Source organism: Tiliqua scincoides, chromosome 1 (genome assembly GCF_035046505.1).
Source record: "Tiliqua scincoides isolate rTilSci1 chromosome 1, rTilSci1.hap2, whole genome shotgun sequence".
In the NCBI taxonomy this organism is placed as follows: domain Eukaryota; kingdom Metazoa; phylum Chordata; class Lepidosauria; order Squamata; family Scincidae; genus Tiliqua; species Tiliqua scincoides.
Window position 1 is genome coordinate 112875474 of NC_089821.1, and position 25840 is coordinate 112901313.

Below are 25840 nucleotides of genomic sequence, written 5' to 3' on the forward strand. Positions count from 1 at the left end.
TTTTGAATCAAGTTGCAAGCAATCCATCTCCACAGCCTGTCTTAACAGTTCTTCTTTTGTCTTTAATTGCCCATTTTTCTTCAATATACTTTAATATCTAAGCATTTTTGTTGTTTCTAATAAATTCGGCCAAGTACATGTTTCTAGCAGCATCACCCATCAGGGGATTTTGGTATACATCTGTCTTTGTATATTAGCCCAGATCCATAATAAAGATTTCCTTAATATATGATTATTGAATCACTTATATTCGTTTGCTTTTCCATACCAAACAAATGCATGCCATCCCCATTCAAGATCATGTCCCTCCAGTTTAAAGAATCTTCATTTAGACATTCCTGTATTTATCCATCAAAGACATTGATCTTTGTCAATCAGATTATCTCAGTGCTACTGACATTTGGCCAAGGGTGAGGGTGTCCACCCTAGGGTGTCCAATCAATGCTAAAGAAGTCTTGTTATATCTATTGACCCAAGTGAGTCAGGTGATGCTCTGATATCTATACCCACTTCCAGATTAGACTTGAGTTTTCAAGTCAGGCTTCCTTGCAAGGCTAAACAATTGGGAAACCTTCTTTAGTTGGTGCAGAGAGCTTTTGTCTTGATTCCCATAGAAGCAGGGTCTGACTTCAGGTGAGATTAGGTCACAAAAATGAAAAAAGAGAGAGATGTATTAAAAAATTATTTCCTTATTGCTTGCCAGTCTTGTTGTAGAGGAAACATGCAACAACGTTCGTGCAACAACGTTATCAAATTGGTATAAAGAAATGCCCAGGCAGAAGGGAGACTGTTGCATCCTGACCATGAGAAAGAAAAGAGGATGAAGAGTTTTGTTGCAACAGCCCTCCTAAAAAGGGTTGCTTAAGGAATTTATGACTGAAGCATTGCATGGACTGTAATGTTTTCAAAGAAGGGGCTGTCCTTTTTAGAAATAAGAGACATCTGATCAAGTGAAAAGGGGAAAGGCAGGGATTTTCAGTCATGCCAAACTTTCACATATTATTCCTTAGGAACCAATTTAATTTATGTATAGAACAGCTTGAACTGGTGGCTCAATCTTACCTGGGCCTTGCACTAACAGAACCTGTGCTCTGTCAGCACAAGGCTTGGGCCACTGGTGTAGCAGCCGCAGTGATAGCGCACTGACTGGGGCCACCAGCACAAAGAGTGGACAACCCCAGTTGTGTGCCAACAACCTCCAGAGCCCCCACCAGAGCAGATAAGACTGCACAGAGGGGCATTCCCGGTGAAGATTGGAGTAAGGATCTGGTGTCTGGACATGGGCATGTCGAGGGCAGCCTGGGGGCAAATATCAGTGGTAGCACTGATATCCTGTGCTCCTGGCCCAGGCTTAACATACACCCCTGGGACCCACTTGGATTTAAACCAGACAAAAAGCTCACATAGATCCAAGTAGGGTCACTAGAAGCAAAGTAGTGGTGAACTCTCCACTCTGTCAGGCACCTGGCCAGCTCAAAGCATGCAGAGAAGACTGTTCCCGCACCACTGCATGCTCTGGGTTTGCCCAGATAGGACTGGGCTGCAAAACAACTCAAATTTATAATCCTGAATCATGGAGAATTTCTCACCAGGTTTTTAATCACAGGAAGGGTTGTCAACATATATATGAAGGGGTACCTGCCTGGTGAAATAAATCAGTAGTTAGGAGTTCTGGGCAGTTTGATTTGTAGAGCATTCACAGCAATATCCTTCAGATTGCTACCAGTGTTTGAAGGGATTTACTGTCACTGCGTACGTGACTCTCCAGCACTTCAGCAGGTGAACTGACCTTTAAAAATGATCCTTTGGTGTGCAGCGGTGGCAGAAGAAGGCCTGTCCATTTATATTCAGCTCTGCTAACTTCAATAAGTATAGCAGTTTAAGAACTAGGGATTTAACAAGAGTACTGCTTAGCAGCTGTATAGTGTTTTTGAGTGTTTGAAGCATGTCCCATGTTATTTTGAGGTAGTCCTTCCTTTCAACAATCCTGTAGAGCAGTGATTCTCAAACCCTTTACATAAGAACATAAGAACAGCCCCTCTGGATCAGGCCATAGGCCCATCTAGTCCAGCTTCCTGTATCTCACAGTGGCCCACCAAATGCCCCAGGAGCACACCAGATAACAAGAGACCTGCATCCTGGTGCCCTCCCTTGCATCTGACATAGCCCATTTCTAAAATCAGGAGGTTGCACATACACATCATGACCTGTAACCCGTAATGGATTTTTCCTCCAGAAACTTGTCCAATCCCTTTTAAAGGCTTCCAGGCCAGACGCCATCACCACATCCTGTGGCAAGGAGTTCCACAGACCAACCACACGCTGAGTAAAGAAATATTTTCTTTTGTCTGTTCTAACTCTCCCAGCACTCAATTTTAGTGGATGTCCCCTGGTTCTGGTGTTATGTGAGAGTGTAAAGAGCATCTCTCTATCCACTCTGTCCATCTCATGCATAATTTTGTATGTCTCAATCATGTCCCCCCTCAGGGGACCTGGAACTGGGATTTAGCACTGGGACCCACATTTTAGTATGACAGTCTCTCAGGACCCACTAGAAGTGATGTCATTAACCTGGAAATGATGCCATGGCAGGAAGTTACATCATCAATTTAGACTTCAAACCCAAGCCATGATCAGCCAAAGGTCCCATTACACAGTGTGCTTGTACTGGTATTTGGCATGGCTCAGAATTCAATCATTCCAAGTTGGAAGTCAACACAGAAGGCAGAATTGGATCTTTCTCCAACCGTACAGCCCTCCCCTCTCTCAGCATCCCATCTTCCCACTAGGGCAAAGCACAATGCCTCTCTCCCACCCGGAGCCCACCCTGCCCAGCAGCTCTGTACACTGTATTTTCAGTGGCAGCAACTGTTACCCTGCACATGCCCGATCTCGTCTGATCTCGGAAGCTAAGCAGGGTCAGGCCTGGTTAGTACTTGGATGGGAGACCGCCTGGGAATACTGGGTGCTGTAGGCTTATACCATAGTCTTTCCAGACTGAAGGTTGCCAACCATTTGAGCTAGGTGCTACGCGACCCACCTGAAATTGGCTTGTGACCTGCCTAGTGGTTCCTGACCCACAGTTTGAGAAGCTCTGCTGTAGAGTATTTATTCCTGTTATCCCCATCTTTCAGTTGGGGCTGAGAGGGCGTGGCTTGCCTAAGGCCAACTCACCTAGTGAGCTCATGACAGAGTGAGAATTGAATAAGGGAAGAACTGATTTGGAATTCATAGCCCAATCCGACTGGGCTCTAATGCTGGCTGAAAAAGAATGCAGCCCTCATTAACCGCCTTATGCCATCACAAAGCATGCTCTGACATTTTGACGCTCTTCAAGTCTCATGACCGTAACAAAAAAACCCCTTTGGTTCCATTGCTGAGCTTTGATTCACTTGGACACGCATACCCGGAGAGATGTTTTAAGTACACACTATAGTTACTGCCTTTGTTTAAAATTCCTGACTGATTTATTTCATGATATTGGAATGTTACTGATAATTTTGAATATATGTGTATGCTGGTCTCTAGAAAAACAATTGTAACCTTCCAAGATAATCTAGCTTTTTGTTTTTGTTTTTTTTTTGTTATTAACATTCCATCAGGTTGAGAACTACACATGCCTTCTGAAAATGCCATCTGCCGTTTTCAGGCTGTCTGTTGTCAGCCCAATTCTGCATGTTGCATTTTGTCTGTGTTCCTCGACCATCATCCACATGGCGTTAGATGTGGAAATATATTTGTATAAATACTGAAAACACTAAAATTACAAATATTAGCCATGAAGCAGTGCAAATATTATTAGATGCTTTTAAAGCCAATTTTCATAAGAGATTTGTAGATTGATGATAATGGTCTTTTAACTTACTCATAATTTGGGAATATGTTGTGATTTCAGGAAGGTATTCCTAACGTACAACTAAGAATTTATGTAAAATGCTCAAATCTAGGTACTTAAAACAAACCATGAATGGTGTTGTTAATAATGAACTGAGTTATTGATCTAAATAGAATCTTGACTATGGGTATTTTGGAGAGGAAAAAAGAAAAAAAAAAGAAAGAAAAAGAAAGGATATGGCAAGCTGGACTGTGACTGGAACTGAGAAAGGACAAACACATTCCAAATGCACACTTGATTTTTTCTTCTTCTCCAGGATGTGTTTTTAGAAGTTCTCTTTCTCTCTGTGCACACACAAACACCTCTTCCTCAAACTATTCTGACTTTTGAAATGTACAAAGTCTTTGTATGTAGCCTTGTGAACATGTCCATCTTCTTGTGCAGAGGTGTCTAGGGCCCTAGGGAAAAGCCAGTATGCTTTTCAATTAAAAAAAATGTTTAATAAAAGTATTAAACTTTTGCAAATCAGTGTTGCAATATATTGTTCCCCACTCAAAAACACAATATCATCATTGCTGACGATGCATGTCATAGCAGCACTATTGTCTATGTGCATCATTCGAAAGAACAATTTTTCTAAAATCATAGCTGAGCATCACTTGCACAATTAAGCTGATTACTGGGGGAAAAAAACCCATAATTCCACTGCCTGCTTGAAATACTTAACCTGCAACAGAAATTTTGGATTTCAGAAGTAGAAAGTGACTGATATTCAGAGTGTCCCTACCTGATCCTAAAAAGCAGTTTGGAGATTTGGCATGGGAACTTTTAAAAGGTGGACTGAGGGGGGATATGCACATTGATAGCAAAGGACCAGGAAAGAGAGAAAAGAATTGCAGTAGTGTGTATTTGTCGTGTGTTGTTCAGTCTTGTCCAGCTCTCCCTTGCACGTGAGCAGAGGCACAAAAATATGAGCACCTAATTGGTGCTCTGTCATTTGGGGGTGGGACTTGGCTGGCACTCGGCATTAATTCTGCCAATTGCCTCAGTCCAATCCCAGTGTTTCAACCCCCACTATACCCTCCTTTGGGGCAGTCTGAGATTAGCTAGTTGCCCTTGAGGGACAACATGGTGTGAGCCACCCAGAACACTGGGTCCATAAATTGAGCCTTGCTTCCCAGGATTGTTCCCCGGCGCTCTCAGACTGTGTTGTGGCCATGCCCCTAGGTGGACATGAAAGCGTTAAAGGCCTGGAGTTATCTCTGTGAAATCAAGGACTCGCTTACAGTGTTGTATGCTGCCTTGCATGCACCCGTACGGTGCTAAATTATGCATGTGGTGCGTGGTCAGCAGTTCTCGTGTAGACAGCAAGACTACTGGCAGAACCTAATATGTAAGCACATGAGTGCATCTCTCAGTGATTATGAGTGTATTTTAGAATGGCCAGGCCAGATGTTTCTTTGAAACAAAATGGAGTTGCTTTGGCTTTCTACCCCGGGGCTCCTTTGCTTTCTGTTCACATCTGCTTTTTTTTTTTTCCGAAAGGTAGCTTCGTTGTTTAGTATTCACTATCTTAGGTAATCAAAGAAAGAAAGAGTTACTGACCCTTGTGGTGACACTGTGGTGTTTTCATAGCAGACTATAAGCGGGGTGATTTGCCATTGCCTTCTCTAGTCATGTTACCTTTCCTCCAGCAAACTGGGTATTCATTTTACCGATCTCGGAAGGATGGAAGGCTGAGTCTACCTCGAGCCGTCTACCGGAGATCCCAGGTTCCTCTGGGATCGAACTCAGGTCATGGGAGAGTTCTCAGCTGCAGTACTGCAACCTACTACTCTGCATCACAAAAGGCCCAAGGTTTAAAACTGATAACTTTTTATGATCTCACAATACAGTAATATTGTCACATCGGTGAGATCCTAGAAGTTCTTGAAATAACTCAATAAAGTATTAACTCTGTGCAATATATAATTATTGTACAGTATTCAGTTTGGGCCCAGTCCTATCCAGCTTTCCAGCACTGGTGCAGTCGCAATGCAGCCCCAAGGTAAGGTAACAAATGTTCTGATATCTCAAGGAGGCCTCTGGGACTGCCTCCCCGCCACAGGATGCAGTGCATGCCCCATGGGTATAGCTGCACTGGCACTGGAAAATCAGATAGGATTTGGCCCTTTGGCTCTAATCGTTTGTCACATACACATTTAAACTAACTGTAGAAAGCCAGTCAGTCATTAAAAAGGGATGGAACTTTATTATTTTTTTAAAAATATAAAATAGTAGTTAAACTTTAACTATCCCCAGTTGGGTCTATTTTTAGAATACTGTTGTCAAAAAAAGCTTTGGAATAGAGTTAGTCCCATGTGTCTCTGCCTTAGAAATGTTCATGATGTGACATTCTGAACTTGTTTTATTCCCAGAGCAGGTGCCTGGAACAGTCGATATAGATGGCTCTTGGGGGTGGATGGGGGGGGGGTGCTACTACTACAGATTAGGAGCAGTCTCTCAAAATCACTAACTGGTTATGAAAAGCCACTGCATTGCTCGTGTGATCCAGAAATTTTATGCACTGAGTGTGTCATGCACAAAAACCTACGTAAGTCTGGTGGTGGGAAAAGGACCCAAATGTTTCATAGCCCTGCAGGGGTATGTCATTAACTGTTTTGCTTTGATATTATGCCACTGTTTTTCCTTGCTGAATGGGATACCGACAAGGCAAACAATTCTACAGGTCTTGGGCCTCTCAACAGTGAAGAATCAGGGTTTTCCAAAGTAGAGGGAAGAGGGTCATGGCCAGTTATATCTTCCGAGGATTCTAGAATTGCTCAGCTCTCACATTGTTGAGATGGTAACCCCATATCCAGGTTATAGCACTCCAGTGCGCAGGATGGGCCTTCCATTTTGACTCTACCACCATAGAAAAATTTCTCTGCCTATAGAAAGCTAGCATGTCAAAGAGGAGAGTTATGGCCTCATCTTCTCCCTTACATGTTATTTTCTACATAGAGGGATTTCCTGTATGGAGGAGCAATCTTGCACCTGAGCCCTCATTGGCAGCCAGAAATTTTATCATCAGTGAGAAGTGGGCCCTCTTTTGAGGGACTGAAGCCAAAATAGGAATGCAGCAATTTCTACAAAGGGCAAGTTGCAGTCAGATCTAAAATGCTGTTTGCCTGGGTGGTGTCTCTGCTCCCTTCTGACAGTAGCTTCCTTTGGAATCTCATCCTATATACTGTGAAACCCTGAGTGGGAACGAGATCATGTGAAGATGCATATACCTGTTAAGGGAAGTGCTCTGGGCCTGAAAGAACCAGGACCAGGTCCTGAAGGGAGCCAGGTTTCAGTATTAGAAACAGCTAGCAATTCCTTTTATACAATGCTGTGCATGTGCCCAAGTCCTTGTTCTTTTAAGTGTGCAAATGCAATGAAGGTTTCACCATGGCATAGGTGGTTATAGTTTATGCACATAAAAGTTCCATTCTATGAAGGCTAAAGCTTTGGGAAATTTCGAACCATACTATGGTGAAATTGCACAGCAAACTGTAATGATTGCTTTCGAGATCTCTTGCATTTTGGAATGATCGAAACACCCACTTACACTGGAGACCACAGTCATAACACCCATTAGGGCTCATTGTGTCATGCATTTTGACAATGAAAAGCTACATTTCCCAGCAGCTGTAATGAATGGCAAATTCATATAAACTGGGCGAAAGTATCCAGCTTTGTGAATCTCAAAACATTTGGGCAATACTGCTCTATAGTAAGTCCACAGTGTCTAGGCATGTGGGACTATCTTCTTTTCTAGCGTAATCTGCTTCAGCTGCAGCCTGCTTATTTATGTGAAGTTCTGTTTCTAAAACATAGTGGGCTTGATCCCTTTTCACTGCAGGGCAGAACAGTTTTGTTTTCCAAATCTACTTTTGTGGCACACACACTGGAAGTGCACACTGGAAACATGGGATTTATTTCTGACCGAACATACATCGGACTGTAGGAATTTAGGAACTGAAATTTATGATCGTCTGAGGAATATCTGGTCCAAGCTTGTGCCTGTTTATGCCAGGCACATATGTTGTGCTTATGCCAGGAGTGCCCAATTTATTTCATATAGTGGGCAGAATAATAATCACAGTGCCTGCTGAGGGCCAGAAATGATGTTATTAAGCAGGAAGTGACATCATTAAGCAGGTGATGAACAGAAGTAAGCCTTTTTTTCCTCATTTAGGAACTCATTCGCTGCAAATAACAGAAGAGAAAATATGCAAATCTTGATCATATCTTCAAGATATGGGAGATCCCAGTTATCATACTGGCTGCCCTTTCAGCAGCGCTGCTTCTGCCAAGGCATCGTTTAGCAGCTCCGCAGCTGAGAGGTGCTCTGCAAAGTGACACCTCTGCAGAAGTGACGCTGCTGGAAGGGCATCCTGTATGATAATTGGGGTCTCCCTGTATCTCGGCAGTGTCTCCCTCTCTCACTCTCTTGTTCTGCCTCTTTCCTTGTCCATTCCTTGCCCACTGAGGCCTCCTTCCTTCTCTCCCACCCAGCACCTTAGCAGAAGCAGCACTGCTGAAAGGGCAAGTCTGGAACAGTCCAGTTAACATACAGGCTGCCCTTTCAACATCAACTTCTCAGTAGAAGTGGTGCTGCTAAAAGGGTGACCTGCATAATAATCTCTCCCAGTGCCACCTTTTCAGCAATGCTGCTTCTGCCAATGTGTTACTTCAAAGCTCAGCAGCTCAGAACAGCTAATGGGGGTGTTGGGAGAGCCCGATTATCATGGGGCCACAGGCCAAGTCCAGCATGTGGGCCTTATGTTTAACGGCAGAGGCTGCAAATCTGTGCACTTGGGAGTGGCTGGTTGGCAACCTTCAGTCTCGAAAGACTATGGTATAAGCCTACAGCACCCAGTATTCCCAGGCAGTCTCCCATCCAAGTACTAACCAGGCCTGACCCTGCTTAGCTTCAGAGATCAGACAAGATCAGATATCTGTAAGTCCTACTGAAAACACTGAGACTTAGGCCCAAATCCTAACCAAATTTCCCACACTGCCACAGCTGTGCCAATGGGACATGTGGTGCATCCTGCAGTTGGGTGGCAGTAAAGGAGGCCTCCTCAAGTTAAGGGAATGTTTGTTCCCTTACCTTGGGGCTGCACTGCCCTTACCTCGGTGCTGGAAAGTTGGTTAGGATTGCATGTTTACTTCCAAGCAAACAGTTATAGGAGTGTCCTGCATATATTTGAATATATTCATATTCATTAGCTGGTTGTTGAAACATATTTTCTTGCATGAAAAAGTCTATATTTTTCTAAATGGTGTAATTATTTAATAAAAATAAGATTTACTATACTTTTCTTTTTCCCTAGAGAAGGTGACGTGCATTCACGTCACTGAATAATTGTGAAAGAATTGACTCTCCCTCCCCCCCACCTTCTATTTTCTAATCTTAGGTCACAAAGTCCATCATTCTAGCTGCTAGCCATTTTATAATGTGCAGGCTCCTTCCCCTTCTGCACACAGCCTGCCTTTCAACTGCAAGAAAGAAAGGGAGAAACAAAATGCAGAGGATGATCTTTCGACTTAACACTGTGTCTGGTTAGTGTCTGCTGCTTCTAAATTTATTCTCCCCTAATTGCTAGACATGCCATTGAGGAGAAGAAAGGTGAAAACTAAAGAGCATTTTGTGATGTGCGTGAACAGAGGAGGTGTTAAAGAACAGTGTAATGATAAGCAGAGACAGAACATTCCCCCTTTTCCTCTGAATGTTGACAAGGAATAAACTTCTTATCAGTTTTACTTCCCAACAAAGCCAAAGATCCCCTTATAAGTACTTACTGAGGTTGGTAACTTTTTTCCCCCTTTTTGGTCTGGCTGACCTAAATGTTCATGATAGGTAATCAGTACATGAACATTTTTACAGCAAACCAAATTAGAATGGTTTAACCAAAGAATAGTTTAAGCATCCAGAGTCATGTTGGAGTCACACCAAGCTGATTTGCTCAAAGTTTAAAAAGAAGGACTAATCGGGGGTTGGGGAGAGAGAAGCTTGCATAGGTAAGTTTTAAGAATTCACATAAATTGGCATAGAATTGTAGCCAAGGCAGATTTTTGAATATCTAAACTTTTCCTGCCTGGATCATGTACAGCGACAATGTTATTGTGCCCATAAAAAGGTTTTCCTACCATGAAATACAAAGAATGTGGCCCCCAGAGCTGGCCCATACATGAGGTCAACTGAGATAACCACCTCAGGCAGCAGATTGATGGGGAGTGCACATCACTGTCCGACAACCTGGCTTCACTGCTCCTACTCTTTGGATTGGAAAAGAAAGAGAGTGACAGAGAAATAAGAAGGGAAGGAGAGTGCTGAGTCAGAATATTGGGTAGTGGTAGGTGCAGAGGCTGGCACATCATTGGGCAAGGGGGCAACATTTACATGTTGCTGCAGGTGTCTTGGGCCAGCCCTGGTGATCTTGAAGTGGAGCATGGTGTGGAAACATTGATTTTATTCAAAATGACAGGCAATTTTTTCCCCCAGTACTTACATTGTTCAAGTTTTCTTCTGCCTAGCAGGCTGGAAGCTACCAAGATTATGGTATATTTTCCTTCCTCGTGAGAAGCACGTAAGAAAATCCAAATGAACCAGTCACAATCAGGGTTCTTGATTAGCTAACTTCCTCGTTAATAAATAGAGATAAATTCTAATGACAGGTTTGTGGAATGGATAGATTACATCAGGTCTCGTTGTTTCCTACTTAAAGATGTTTATCAACAATCCCCAATGCACAGAAAGGTTCTGATGTGACAAATTAAGAACACAAATTAGCATGAAAATGCTTTTGCATCTATAAGGGAGAGCAAATTGCATGACCACTGGGATATGACTGTTCAGTATAGCTGGCATTCCTAACATTCCCCCGCTAGGACTACTGTCAGAGTTTGCTTTTCTCTTGAAGTGGCTCAGAAACAATTTTGCTGAGGAGAGTAACCATGTAAAGTGGGAAGGGCTGCTTATGTGCTAGATCTCTAGGGACCCCTTCTAGAAGTGTGAACTGTTGCTTCTAACACCTGCATTTCTGAGATGGTTGTTGTTGTGAGAAAGAGTTGCTTATTTGACCCATCCCATGTGGCCTCCATCTTCCATCATTATGGAGTGGTGGGGGTGGACCATGATCTGCTAAGGTAATGTTAGGAGAAGGAGCTCCTCAGAACAGTGTGTTATCCAAAGTTCAATCCAGTTGATCTGTTGATTGTGTGTATATAGGTAATTTTAATGGGAGTTGCTTGCTCATCAGGATGATTATACAATGTAACTAAATCTGAACAATTTTGTGTTTACCTGAATATTGTGATGTTTCTTACTTTGGGTGTGAGGATTTCAAAAATGCCACTATTTTTGGCCTAGTATCATTAGTTTAGCCACGATGTATGCTATGCAGTTGTATAATATGACATTTATTGCAATACATTAGATCAGGGGTGGCCAACCTGTGGCACTTGTGGCACAAGGACACTTTCTGAGCGGCACATGTAATGTTGCCATTTAAAAAAAAAACAAAACATTTAAATAGCAACAAAGAAAGCACTACAGCAATTTAGAGTTTGCTTGATTCCTTTGCTACGCTGTGTACAGCAAACCTGCAAGTTTCTAACGTTTTGGTGGGCACACTCAGAGCAGCCACAGCTACTCTGCTCGATTTGCTCTGGCTGGAAAAATGGTGAGAAAGGTGGGAAAAGAAGGATGGACAGAAAAGTCAATAGGGCAGATGTTAGAGAGCCACATTCCACTAACTGGCGGGTCACTCACCCAAGAAGGCCTGGGGCAGTCTGTGGAAGGCAGTGGGCGGCTGAGTGGGGCAGTGCAGAGATGGCTGATTTGATCAGCAAAACCCAGGTGGTCCAGCTAGTTTGGATACCATCTTCAGGAAAATCATCTGCAAAGAGATCCTGGGTAAAATCATGTTTGAGGATGAGAAGGTGTGCAGGCAGAGCGGGGCTGGGCCTTTCAGAAGGGCAACGAATGCAACTCATGTGGCCAGACTAAAATTCCATTCAGGACACCTTTCTGGCCTCATCAGCAGTCAGCCAGGAGTCTTTGGAAAGCCCAAATAGGCAACAGCACTCCCGTGTTACTTCCTCTGTATCTTCTGGCACTTGGAGATATACTGTCCTTGAAGTTGAAGGCTCTATTTAGCTATCATGATAATCGTTAAAAGTGCCATTATGGTGGAGTGGCATGTTCAAGACTCCCTACATAAAAGGTGGCACATGGCATGTGGCCACCCCTGCATTAGACAATAGGATAGATACCAACATAAAATTTAAGATAACTAGAAAAAAGTTTTGATGAGAGCAAAAAGCTAAGATTACCATTGGAATCATCACCTCTGAATAGTCTAAGGCTGCAATCCTAACCACACTTTCCTGAGAGTAAGCCCCATTGAACAAAATAGGACATACTTCTGAGTAGGCCTGGTTAGGATTGTGCCCTAAGAAACATTAAAAATTCAACATAGACAATTTTTGTGTTACACAGTGTTGTTTTTAGCTTGAAATGGTAACTTGCAAATACACACACACACAAAATTAGGGTGACCTGCCTTGTGGAAAGCTGAAATGATGTGAGGGAAACAAGCACTTAAATGATAAGCCTAAGAAGAACTTTCAGACACGCCGTATTGACACTGAGCAGAAGAATGAAATAGCTGCTGATTAGGCTAATTAGAAAAATGCAGCAAGCCATGCAGCGAGGCTGCTTGGAGGTACAATTGATATGATAAGCGAATCTAGTGCTTTGTCATCTCCAACAGTCGCTCCCAAAGTGTAGCTTCACCTCCAGCAACATTTGCTCTACTCAATAGCAAATCATCCAAATAAATGTATTGGGTCCTAGAGCCTTGAAGACTAATCAGCAACGGAGTGCCATTCTTGGGCCGCCAAGTGTCAGGCATCATCAGCACCTCCAAATCTATCAATGCAAAATGTGTCATCTTCCCTCCTGAGATCACATCACTCATAGAAACTTCATTATGCTTACCCCAGCCCAGTGACTGTGTTGCCCTTCAGGATGGAATCTATTTAAAACACTGCACTCGAGGCTATAGATCAAGCTCAGATCCTCCTGAAAGGGGAAGTCAAGTGACACATCAGGGCAAGGAAAATTCATATATTCTACAGTTTCAGTAGAATGACATTGAAATAAGGCCATGGTTCCCAAACTGTGAACCCTGGCTCCCTGGGAACCTGCAGAAACCAGTCAGGGGAGCTAAGGAATCCTTGAGAAAAATGTGATGTCCTATAGCGGGGGTTCCCAAACCCTGGCCCTGGGGCCACTTGCAGCCCTCGAGGACTCTCAGTGCAGCCCTCAGGGAGCCCCCAGTCTCCAATGAGCCTCTGGCCTTCCGGAGATTTGTTGAGGCCCAGCATGAGGGCAACTGTTTGACCTCTCACATAAGCTGTGGGATAAGGGCTCCCTCCACTGCTTGCTGTTTCACATCTGTGATGCAGTAGCAGCAGCAAAGGAAAGGCCAGCCTTGCTTTGTCCAAGGCCTTTTATAGGCCTTGAGCTATTGTAAGACCTTCATTCATTCATATAAGTTCATCTTTAATATATTCGTTTATGTAAACTTATGTAAATTTATTCAAATTTTTAATGTAAATTAATTTTTCCCCCTCGGCCCCTGACACAGTGTCAGAGAGATGTTGTGGTCCTCCTGCAAAAAACTTTGGACACCCCTGCCCTGTAGGAATTGTAGATCATAGCCCTGATGGGGAACCACCGTCAATGGACCAGTAGGTCAAGGGAGCCACCAGTTGAAAAAGTTTGGGAACCACTAAAATAAGGGGATGATAGTTGTTAGAGGGAGGTTAAAGTCCTGATCTTCATCTTTGGCCCTAGACTCCGAAGGATTTGTCAGCAATTCCTTATCTAAAGGGCAGCTATAACTACTGAATGTAAAAATTTACCTTATTGGAAGAGATCAAATGTCCATTCAGTCCAACACTTTGTCTCCAACAGTGGCCAGTCAGATGCCCTCCATCTAGAAAGCTTACAAGTAAGACAGCTTACAAGAGGGGGGACCCGGGAAACTTACAAGAAAGCTTACAAGAGGGGGGACCTGGGAAACTATAGGCCGGTCAGCCTAACATCCATACCGGGTAAGATGGTGGAATGCCTCATCAAAGATAGGATCTCAAAACACATAGACGAACAGGCCTTGCTGAGGGAGAGTCAGCATGGCTTCTGTAAGGGTAAGTCTTGCCTCACAAACCTTATAGAATTCTTTGAAAAGGTCAACAGGCATGTGGATGCGGGAGAACCCATGGACATTATATAACTGGACTTTCAGAAGGCGTTTGACACGGTCCCTCACCAAAGGCTACTGAAAAAACTCCACAGTCAGGGAATTAGAGGACAGGTCCTCTCGTGGATTGAGAACTGGTTGGAGGCCAGGAAGCAGAGAGTGGGTGTCAATGGGCAATTTTCACAATGGAGAGAGGTGAAAAGCGGTGTGCCCCAAGGATCTGTCCTGGGACCGGTGCTTTTCAACCTCTTCATAAATGACCTGGAGACAGGGTTGAGCAGTGAAGTGGCTAAGTTTGCAGACGACACCAAACTTTTCCGAGTGGTAAAGACCAGAAGTGATTGTGAGGAGCTGCAGAAGGATCTCTCCAGACTGGCAGAATGGGCAGCAAAATGGCAGATGCGCTTCAATGTCAGTAAGTGTAAAGTCATGCACATTGGGGCAAAAAATCAAAACTTTAGATATAGGCTGATGGGTTCTGAGCTGTCTGTGACAGATCAGGAGAGAGATCTTGGGGTGGTGGTGGACAGGTCAATGAAAGTGTCGACCCAATGTGCGGCAGCAGTGAAGAAGGCCAATTCTATGCTTGGGATCATTAGGAAGGGTATTGAGAACAAAACGGCTAATATTATAATGCCGTTGTACAAATCAATGGTAAGGCCACACCTGGAGTATTGTGTCCAGTTCTGGTTGCCGCATCTCAAAAAAGACATAGTGGAAATGGAAAAGGTGCAAAAGAGAGCGACTAAGATGATTACGGGGCTGGGGCACCTTCCTTATGAGGAAAGGCTACGGCGTTTGGGCCTCTTCAGCCTAGAAAAGAGACGCTTGAGGGGGGACATGATTGAGACATACAAAATTATGCAGGGGATGGACAGAGTGGATAGGGAGATGCTCTTTACACTCTCACATAATACCAGAACCAGGGGACATCCACTAAAATTGAGTGTTGGGTGGGTTAGGACAGACAAAAGAAAATATTTCTTTACTCAGCGCGTGGTCGGTCTGTGGAACTCCTTGCCACAGGATGTGGTGCTGGCGTCTAGCCTAGACGCCTTTAAAAGGGGATTGGACGAGTTTCTGGAGGAAAAAATCATTATGGGGTACAAGCCATGATGTGTATGTGCAACCTCCTGATTTTAGGAATGGGTTAAGTCAGAATGCCAGATGTAGGGGAGGGCACCAGGATGAGGTCTCTTGTTATCTGGTGTGCTCCCTGGAGCATTTGGTGGGCCGCTGTGAGATACAGGAAGCTGGACTAGATGGGCCTATGGCCTGATCCAGTGGGGCTGTTCTTATGTTCTTATGTTCTTATGACATGGTGGAGGTGGATATACCTTGTTATTTGTCTCCAATATCTTGTAATAATAATATATTGCCTAGAACACAGAAGTTCCATCTAGCCATCATCTCTGATAGACCTACTCTTCATGACTGTACCAAATCTTAAATTACTGGCTGACCTCCAATCTTGTGGCATCTAATTCCATAAGATCATGGTGCATTGCCTGAAGAAGTGCTTTAAGTTTGTCAACCTGTTGCCAGTGGAATTCATTAGAGGGCCCCAAGTTCTAATACGCTGAAGAACTCTGCAGTGATTTCACAAAACCATTGTACAATTACAGCACATGACTGTGGTCGGAATAATTTGGATGGAAGTCCCAAGCACACTTCTGTAGGAATAGCTTTTATTTAATGCATGTTGGCATCCTTCAGTCTCGGAAGACCACGGTGCCTTGCTCTGAATGGTGGTTCTGGAACAGAGTGTCCTCTCCAGTGCGCGAAGCCTGGGTAAAGTAGGTATGGAGGATAGGCTGTTACCTATGCAGCAAATCCCCCCTCTCCACGTCGCTGAAATGGTCCAATGGAGAAGCCAATACGGTTGGTTCCAGCGGCGTCGCAGGAGTTGCCAGAACGTAACTGTGTTCAGCCATGAACTGCCTCAGGGACTCCGGCTCCGGATTTTGCCTCGAGGTTGACTCCTGAAGCCTTTTCCATAACTGGATGTAGCCACAAGGCAGTGGAGGTTTGGGATCAGAGTTTTCCTTCTCTCAGATGAGCTGCCTTCCCAGGCTGATGAGTCCCATCTACCTGGTGGCTGTTTAGTCGCCTCTTACGACAAGTACAGCCAAACCGAGGGCCTATTCTTATCCCCAGCCCCCAGGGGAATCATTATTTAATGATTTAGAGACTTATCCTATCCAACTCTCCAGCGCTGATGCAGCCGAGCCAATGGGGCATGCACTGCATCTTGCAGGGGAATGCAGTCGTGGAGGCCTCCTTAAAGTAAGGGAACATTTGTTCCCTTATCTCAGGGCTGCACTGCAGCTTCATTGATGCTGGAAAGTTGATTAGGATTGGGCCCTTACTTGCTATCTTTTTAGGCTACCTTTGTGGGAAACAAAAAATCAGGTGGCTAATATTAAAACTATACCAAATACATAAAAAACTATAAATCAACATAATAATAATAATAATAATAATAATAATAATAATAATAATAATAATACAGGTATTTATATACCACCTTTCTTGGTCCTCAGATTTCTCCTCAGACTTTATTCAAGGCGGTTTACATAGGCAGGCTATTTAAATCCCCGTAGGGATTTTTACAATTGAAAGAAGGTTTCTATCTTTCAAGAACCACAACAGTCCAGATGTTTCACTCTGATCTGGTTTCACATTCTGGCCTCCATCCTCCCACGCTCAGAGCAGATGGAATAGCTCGGCTCAGCTTGTCAGCTGCTTCAAGGTCGCACGGTGCCAATGGCCTTGAACTGGCGACCTGCGGATGTTGTCTTCAGGCAAACTGAGGCTCTACCCTCTAGACCAGACCTCCTGCCCATACATTCCAATGGCTTCAGCCTGACTTCTTTCTGAGTAAAGAATCGTCAAATTGCACTCTTGGTTACAAGAATGGTGGAGCCAGAGGTACTCAGAACCAAGAATTTGGGAGTCTTTGCTAAGCTCCAGCTGCTGAAGAAGAAAGGCATATAAATGAACTGCAATAAATTTTCTATACCCAGTAGATTTGCCATGGAGTACAACTTATGTCTCTTACGTCTTTTTAGCCATTTTCTCTCTCTAGCACTTCACCTTGAATATCCGTTTGGAAAGGTGATTCAAAGATTCGTACATAAATAAATAAATCTCAATAGGAATATAAATCAATATTTGTAGAGAGTGCAAATGTTTTCAGCATTGGATAATTGGGAGGCAATTGTAATCACAGATGTGTACTTGTTGCATTTGCTACGGTAGTTAGCACAACATCAGTAGTTCAGGATTCCTTCTGGTGCAAGAAATTGATACTGGACAAGGCGCTACTGCATATTGTACTTGTATTATTATAGGTCAGACTTGGAGGACTGCTTCTCATATTATACTTTCCCTAAATGCATATACTAAATGTAACATAGGAGGACAATCACTGCTTACCTTTGTCAGGCGTGGTCTGTTCAGGTACTGTGAACTCACCATGCAGTTTCCCCTTAAGCACAATACACCTTTCTCCTTTTGCTGAGCTTAGGAGAAACCTTGCTGCAGGACAAAATAAAGACCCCTACTAAGAAACTGTCCAAAACCCTATTAATAAACCTATTACAGTACCAACAACTATGTGCGGTCTGAATTGAACAGTCAGTTCAACAAGAAATCAGGAAATGACATCTGGCTCATTCTCTTTTAACTGGTTTCCCAAAGGGTGAGAAAATGGTAGCTACAAGTTCAAACACTAGTCTGTGATAGATTATGAAGGTAGCCCCTCATCCTCTGCCTTGCTCAGAGGATGCCTTGCCTCTATTCTGCTCAGTCAGGACACAGGCATCAACTGAATTTTAGGAACCTGGGCGATTGTTTGTGCACCCCCCAATGAACACTCGAGACAACCGAGCTGGGAGAAAGGGCCACTTTATTACCAAGCAAGGTAGTATAGAAGAGGCAGAGAGACCTGCAGATGCTGTGGCAGCAAAGCACCTGTGGTGTGGAGGCCAGACCCTAGGAAAGCACCAGAATTACATTTGTCCCCCAGGCTGGGCATGCACCTGACTCCAAGCCTGGCCCTATTATAGGTGGCACAATTTATCCAGGTCTTCACCCCGTGAAGGGGTGAGGCAGCCGGACTGCAGGCAGTGCTACCTCAACCACCGTGTCCACGTGCAAAAGCGGAAGAGGGCTGGGCGCTGGTGCCCTAAGAACCATCTGGGCCCACGCAGCTCCCAGCCCCCATCCAATCCCCTTTCAGGGGAGGAGGCTTTTGTGCTCCTGGTTGTGCAAAACAAAGCTCCGATGCTGCTGCTTACATTGCATGCTCGGCATTGTCATGGCACAGACCCTGGTGCGCTTGTCTAGACTTGCCACACTTTTTTTGCGGTCTGTGGCACCCATGCTACATTTGGCCATTCATGGATTAAGACCTGATATTCCAAAAGTTCTCAAACCTTCCCTGTTCACAGCATCCCTACCGCGATGAAAATATCCCTACCTGGAAAAATATCCCAGTAATATTTTCATGGCAATCCTACAGTTCTGTTGCTGTGTTTTCCTTTAAAAATTTAAACTATCCTATGGTGCCCCTGGGAGTTCCCTTCAGCACCCCATGTAGCAAGTGAGCTGGCAATTCATTATATATATGTTAATATTTATTTTACCGCTGGTGATTGTAAACTTGATGGTCAATTGTTTTAATGGTGTTTTAATATCAACAAGTCAAATGGTTTCATTTTTGGACCCCATTCTTATTTATTTGTATTTATTTCTTTGAAACAGTGGTTCTCAAACTTTAAGCACTGTGACCCATTTTTTAGAATGAGAATTTGTCAGGACCCACCGGAAGTGATGTCATGGCCAGAAGTGACATCATCAAGCAGGAAATTTTTAACAGTCCTTGGCTGCAATCCTACCCACACTTACCCAGGAGTAAGTCCCATTGACCAGCATTGTTAAAAGCATATACATAGTAGCCTGTTAAAAGTACAGGTGTGACACTTTTCCAGAATGCACATACCATGGTAGCATCAAGTCTAACATATTAAAAATAAAATATTGAAATGAATGGGGACCCATCTGAAATTGACTCACAATCCACCTAATGGGTCCTGACCCACAGTTTGAGAAACAAACTGATTTAAAAGATTATACCCTGCCTTTCCTCTGCTGAAACAGATGCCCAAGGTAGCGTACCGTTTAAGACTTTAAACAAAAAATGAAAACAAATCAATGCTAATAACACCATAATATAAACAACAATAAATAAAAACAAAATTACAAATTATTTCATAGACCTTGCTCTGGATTGGAAGGTGCTACATACAGGTTAGATCAATCATAAAACTCCGGAATTATTTTCAACATCCCATGCCGCAAAGAGCTTTTGTGGTGTTCTGAGGCCATCTAAATTTGTAGGCAGAACTTAAAAGCACAGTCAGCTTGTCTTGTACCACTCATTCTCTTAAAAATAAATAAATGGAGAGCTCTCTTTTCTACCCCCTCTTTACAAGCAGACGGGTTTACAGCAATGCCATGGTTACTTCCCAGGAACAAAATAACAATGAAGTTCGGAGGAACAAGACATAGAAATGAGGCCCGCTGGAGCTGACTGTTTTATAAGAATACCAAAGCCATATGGCTTAATCATACTTATAATATCACCTCAGAGGTTTTGAAATAACAGGCTTATTGGTTATAATTGCTTTGGAATATTCCTTCAGGTGAATTGTCAGAGACACTCAACCCGCTTTTCCATAGGAAGTCTGTCACGCTTGTATTGTCTGCTTTAAAAATGAGGTACTGTGATTAAAAGCTAAAAGTCGTAAAGGCCCTTCAGGGACTTCCTTTGTATGTCATTTAGTGCTTAGTACCATGAAGTTATCATCACATGATACTGATATTGGAGCCTGCCTATGTCTGCACAAGGAGAAAAAAAAAAAATGAAAGCCGTACCTGATCTGATGGTTCTCTTTCGATGTCTCAATCCTTTGTGTAAACAGAGGAGCAGAAAGGAATAACTAAATAAATACAGGAAACATTGCCTTGCCCACAAAATCGACAGTGCCACAGTAGTTATGCTGCATGAAAATTTTATCTTGGTATCAAAAACTGTCAAGCAGCAGGGTCAAGTGGTGCGGGAGTGGCAGGTGAGGCCGAATGAGAAATCAGGTGTAAGGAGAGCTTCCTTTGGTGTAAGGAGACCTCCTTGGTGTAAGTAGATGGGATGGCTGCAGTGCTTTTCCAGGATAATAATGTTCTGCCTCACCTGCCACTCCCAAACTCCCCATCCCTGGAGACCAGATACTAAAATTCCAATGTAAGAAGGAGAGGAAGCTAACAAATAGGAATGCCACATGTGTGACAGAAATGTCACCTGTGGTATTGTCTTTGCCAGTGCCACAGGAGTGCAAGGCTTTACTGGCCCGAATGGGATCTTCTCTGCCACACTTATGCCAGCTCTTCTAATGAGTAGTGCCAGGGAGTCCTACAGAGTTAGTAGCACTGAATACAGGAAAGCCTGTAGATATCACAGTGGAGCCGCTGCCAGTCGGTTTTATTGAGACCAACCCTCGCTGAAACGATTGAACGGCCTGAGGCAGCTTCCCCCTCCCTACTGCCACCACCAGGATTGGCTTTAAGCCAATTGGACCTCTTGCTCCTAATTGGGCCCCATGCCTAAGGGCCCTCATGCTCAGGTAAATATAAAAAATAAAATTCATATATTACTTAATTGAGTTAAGTAATAAATCACTTCCTGAAATATTAATTTCCTTGCACCACTAATATTATTACTCTTCTAACTATAACTCTTCTAATAATTATAACAATTATATAGAGTCATATTGTATTATATGATGGAAAGAGTGAACTCCCATGAACTCAGTGGAACTTCTGAATAGACATGCATCAGTGGGACTCCTGGGTAGACATGCATCAGCTCGCACTGTAACTCTGTTGGAGCCCAAGCCTCTTCGTGTCTACTCAGAAGTAAGTCCCATTATAATCAATGGGGCTTACTCCCAGGTAAGTGTGGATAGGATGGCAGCCATAATTATCATAAACAGCACAGTTAAATCATTTTAGAACAAATAACACCACTTGCTCATCCCCCTTTAACCACTGAAGGGCTGTGCAAATGGATAGGCTTTCAATTTTCTTTTTTTTCTGAAAGACCATCAGGGAGGAAGGAACATGGATGACCTTCTCAGAGGCCATTCTAAAGTCTCAAGTCAAGTAGGGACACTGCAAAGGTCCTTCTCCTCCCAGGCAGTTTGGAAGACGATATTTAGAGCAGAGATCCTTTCTGGAAGATTCTAATAGGCAGGGTGGGGTGATACGCAAAGGGACAGCCTCTAAGATGCAGATCCCACAGGTGCCCTTCCACAAGCAGGGCTTTCCATGTTCAAGCCACGACTTTGAACTTAGCAATCAGGTCAAGTTGCTGGGAGCCTTCAGAAAAAGCCTGGCACTGGGGCCCCTATGGTGCCTCACCCACTGCCCGATTGGGCACTGCCAATTTCCACTAGTCCTGTGGGTTCCGGTGCTGGACTAGCTAGCTGGGGGCCTGAGATATGCATGGCCCTCTGGTTAGTGCCTTACCCCGATGTTATCCCTGCCTGGAATAAGTGTACTTTGCCTGAAGTTGCTTGCAGTCTAGTTTAAGTGTTCTGGCTTATGCACTGGGAGACAGGCGGGTAGAATGGTTCCACACTGGGCAAGCTCCTTTGCTTATTGGCAAAGATCCCAAGCTTGCTACCGTTCTCAATTTTCTCTCATGCTCTTCCAGATTCCCTCCACTTCTACACAGCACATACGTCTTTATTTTTATGACTCCTCTGTCACCCTGACTGTGTAGCCACATGCTGCCTGGCTGCCTCTGCTTAATCATATCTTTGGGACATCAGATATCGACATTGTCTATTAGAGCTGAGGGTTTCTCACATCTTCACTTCTAACCCTTTGATGGATCTTCAGTGCCTTTGGATCTTTTCCTTGATGTTTCGCCTGTAAGATTGATTAGAAGTGAGCTGTAAATATCCTCCCAAGAGGCACACTGACAGCGCCACAAACTGTGACATTATACTGGCTTTAAAACTGGCTCTGAAGGCTGCTCTAAGGTGCATTCGCACATGCCTTCTTATCCTTGATGGCTACAGAACCAGGTAGTGAGCATGCATAAGTGAATGTAGTATCACATATCAAATACCAGTTCACAACACTTCATCCCAAATCAATGCTATCCATCAAAACTCTCAGCTCAAACATTCAAGGTCAGTTTAGGCATTACTTCTTTCATGGTTGCCACAGAGAAGCATATTTTGAATCCAAAACCTAAGAGATGTCTGCCAAAGATTGAGGCAGTGCATTACATCACCAGTGCTCTGTAAGAAAACTACAGGTTGAGTCTCATTATTCGCGAGGGTTCCCTTCCCAGAACTCACGTGGATAGCAAAAATTGCATTAAAGCAAATCCATTTAAAAACAATGTCCCTTTGCTAGGTGATTTAAAAACAGTCTTGCTGACCTTTTGTAATGCACGCAGAGGCAATCAGTCTCTCTCCAGGCGCATAGAAAGGCTTCACTCCAAGGCAATGACCCCTCCTTTCTGCAGGAGCCCAGTGCAGGGAAAGAAAGGAGGAGTGATAATGACTTGCTTTCTTTCATGTGCTCAGGGGGAAAGAAGAGGTCGCTTGACTGGCATTGAAGCTGTTCTAAGTTCCTGGAGAGAGAATGATTGATGGATTGTCTACCGGCTTCCGTCTCCCTCACTAACGAGGCTATTGTTAAACATATTTTTTCCTTTGATTTAAAGAGCCCTTCTCATTGCGTTGAGATAAAACCATGGGTAATCCCTGGATAATTAGGTTATACCTGTATAGAGTAACTGGCCAAGTCACCTTAGAAGTAGCAACAGACCTGCCCCTTGACATGCCCTGGGGCTAAGTTCTGTGATGCCTGCCCCCCCCCACCACTCCACCCTTATACTTAACCCCTTATACTTAACCAGTGCAAAGGAGTCTCACACAGTGTTACGGACGACTTAGAAAGCCTTCTGAGATTTTCTATGTGGTCTTAAGCAGTACTTCTGGGAAACTGGAAGTACTGCTTAAGATCATGTCAGAAATCTCAGAAGGCTTTCCAAGTGGTCTACAATGCAATGCAATGCGGGTGCAGCGCTTGGGGCATTTGCTCCCCTGCCCACTGCCCTCCAGGACCGCGACTGCATGGAAGCTTTTGGCACAGCAGTGAGCGAAAGAATAGCTTTTGGTTAGCCCTGATTCCCACACCGATCTTCTTGGTTGAGCCTGGTTTATTATATGAGCTATCAGGGATTGTGGTTATTTCAGTGCATGTGAACACAAGCAGCCTTGCCTTCACCACACCCATTCTTCCTTGATGTGACAGGATTGGGTCTCACATAATGGAGGGCATTGACACTCATGGACCTCAGCTGGCCTGAGCCAGGAGATGGTTACGTTTCATGTGAACGTGGGAAGCATATTTAAACCTAACTGCAGCTGTGTGGTGTGCTAACAGTATAGATGTGATTGTGGGTGGCAGCTAGGCTGCTGAGGTAGCATTTGCAGCAACCTTTAGATGTCCACATGTTAAGTTAGAAGTATAGCTTAGATGTAATGTGTTAGTGGCATACTTGCAGGTGTCACAGAAGAAATGAATTGAAATGCTCTATTAAAGTATGTCAAGTACAAAAACTGCAAGAGGAAAGAAGTAAATAGTACATGGTAGACAGATTATGACATGGCAGTGGACAAATAAAATCTGGGACCAATCTGGGACCATAACCAATCATCGGTTATGTCAGAATGCCAGCTGCAAGGGAGGGCAGCAGGATGAGGTCTCTTGTTATCTGGTGTGCTCCCTGGGGCATTTGGTGGGCCGCTGTGAGATACAGGAAGCTGGACTAGATGGGCCTATGGCCTGATCCAGTGGGGCTGTTCTTATGTTCTTATGTTCTGGGGCACAAATAAGGACAACTGTGGCATCAACCTCATTCTAAATCTGCTACGTATTCTGTGGAAACTAGTCAAATGCTTAAAAGCAAAAGAAACTGAACTGTCTCCATAACTGTGTTTCCAATTCAAAGATTTGCATGTAGTTGGAAGCACATGTACTGTATAGAGATCCATGATGCCATTAAACTATGAAGTGCATAAGGACTGTTCAGGAGCAGAGATGGGGTTTCCCCTTTTTTTCCCCATAAAAGATAATCTACATTCAGTTTTTGTGAGAGGTAGAAAGCCAAATACTCATTGATCAAGTGGTCGTTCTGAAGTAAAGAAAAGCTAAGTGGCTTGAGAGAAGTGACTGGGGGGGGGGGGAAGCACTTAATAAAGATATTATTGACTGAGGTAATATCTTCAAAACTGTTTAGAATGATTTCTATGTGTTAAAAATGGCTTTTTGAATGACATATAGATTAAAATCACCTAGTGGCTAGAGAGATAAAGTCCTAGGCCATATGCCGTTTCCCCACAAGCATTAGAAAGAAAGCTATCCCCAAAATTGTGTATTTAAAAATACTTAGTGGATGAAGAAAGCAGCTCTCTATAACTGACTCTAAATCATTCACACATCATGTGATTAAGCCTGCAAGCAATTGTCAAAATGAGTTATGTGTTTGTTATTCTAAAACAAACTGTTTGTCTTTCTGGGACCACACAAAACGTGCCATCTTTAAGTCAGACATGACTAACGAGTTGTACTGATTTCAGCGAGACTTAGTTATGACTAATGGCCCAATCCTACCTAGACTGGGCAATGGTGGCGTCCCTCTTCCACTGGAGCTGACCGCCGTAAACCAGTCAGCACTAGTCCTAAAAGGCGCACTGGTGATGGGGGGAGGGTGGAATAGGGCAACGATGGGGTGAGGGATGGGCAATTCAGGTTGGAGAAGCAGGTGGGTTTGGCAGCAGCGGCAGCCACTGAATCCTAATCGCCTTCCCAGACTGATTCCATGTGTGGGGTCCATGCAGATCTGCACCAGTTACTTAGCTGGCACAGGCCTGAGTTAACCCCCGCCCCCCCAACCCAGAGGCTTACCCTCTGGTAAGGGAATAATTGTTCCCTTACCCAGGAGAGACCTCAGCAACTGCACCCAGCAGGATGAAGAGGTAACTATTTTTGTGTGCAGGTGCATTAGCTGGGAGGGGGGATAACAGGATTGGGTTCTAACTTTCAGGGCCCAAATCCTTAATTATTTTGTATTTGATGGAGAAGTTAATTGCCAACACCTTTCCCTTCATTTCATTACAGCTACTGCATATTTAAAGATCTCTCCTTTACAGCACAAGACTTGATAAAAATTCTTTTCTCTCTCTCTCTCTCTCCCTCAACAGAGGGTAACTCAGGAATCATATGTGTTCCAAAGTAAATCTCCTGTCTTCGCTTTCAACCTAACATCTAAATCCAGACTCCATGTTTTTAATCTTTATGAACACTCCAGTAGGCAGTATCAGCCATGAATGATTTTCATGGCCAATATATAAAATGCAGAATAAAACACTAACTTTTTGAAGATCTCAGCAGCACCTTCATGCATTTGAAGTCTCCAGAATGTGTTAATTTTCCTGTGGCTCCTGTATAGCCAAGGAACGATGATCACGCAATGAAGGCGCTTCTCATTTGCATATAGACTCATTCCACAAGGAGACCTCAAAGAATGCATTCAGAAGAGAAACAGACAAACCAAAAG

General features: G+C 43.7%; 1 protein-coding gene and 1 pseudogene across 1 annotated transcript in view; both read left to right on the forward strand.

Annotated features, from left to right (window-relative positions):
• ZNF804A (zinc finger protein 804A) overlaps positions 1 to 25840 on the forward strand; it is a 248561-nt gene that overhangs the window by 14097 nt on the left and 208624 nt on the right. The window lies entirely within an intron of this gene.
• On the forward strand, positions 2861 to 2977 carry LOC136638095 (5S ribosomal RNA; annotated as a pseudogene).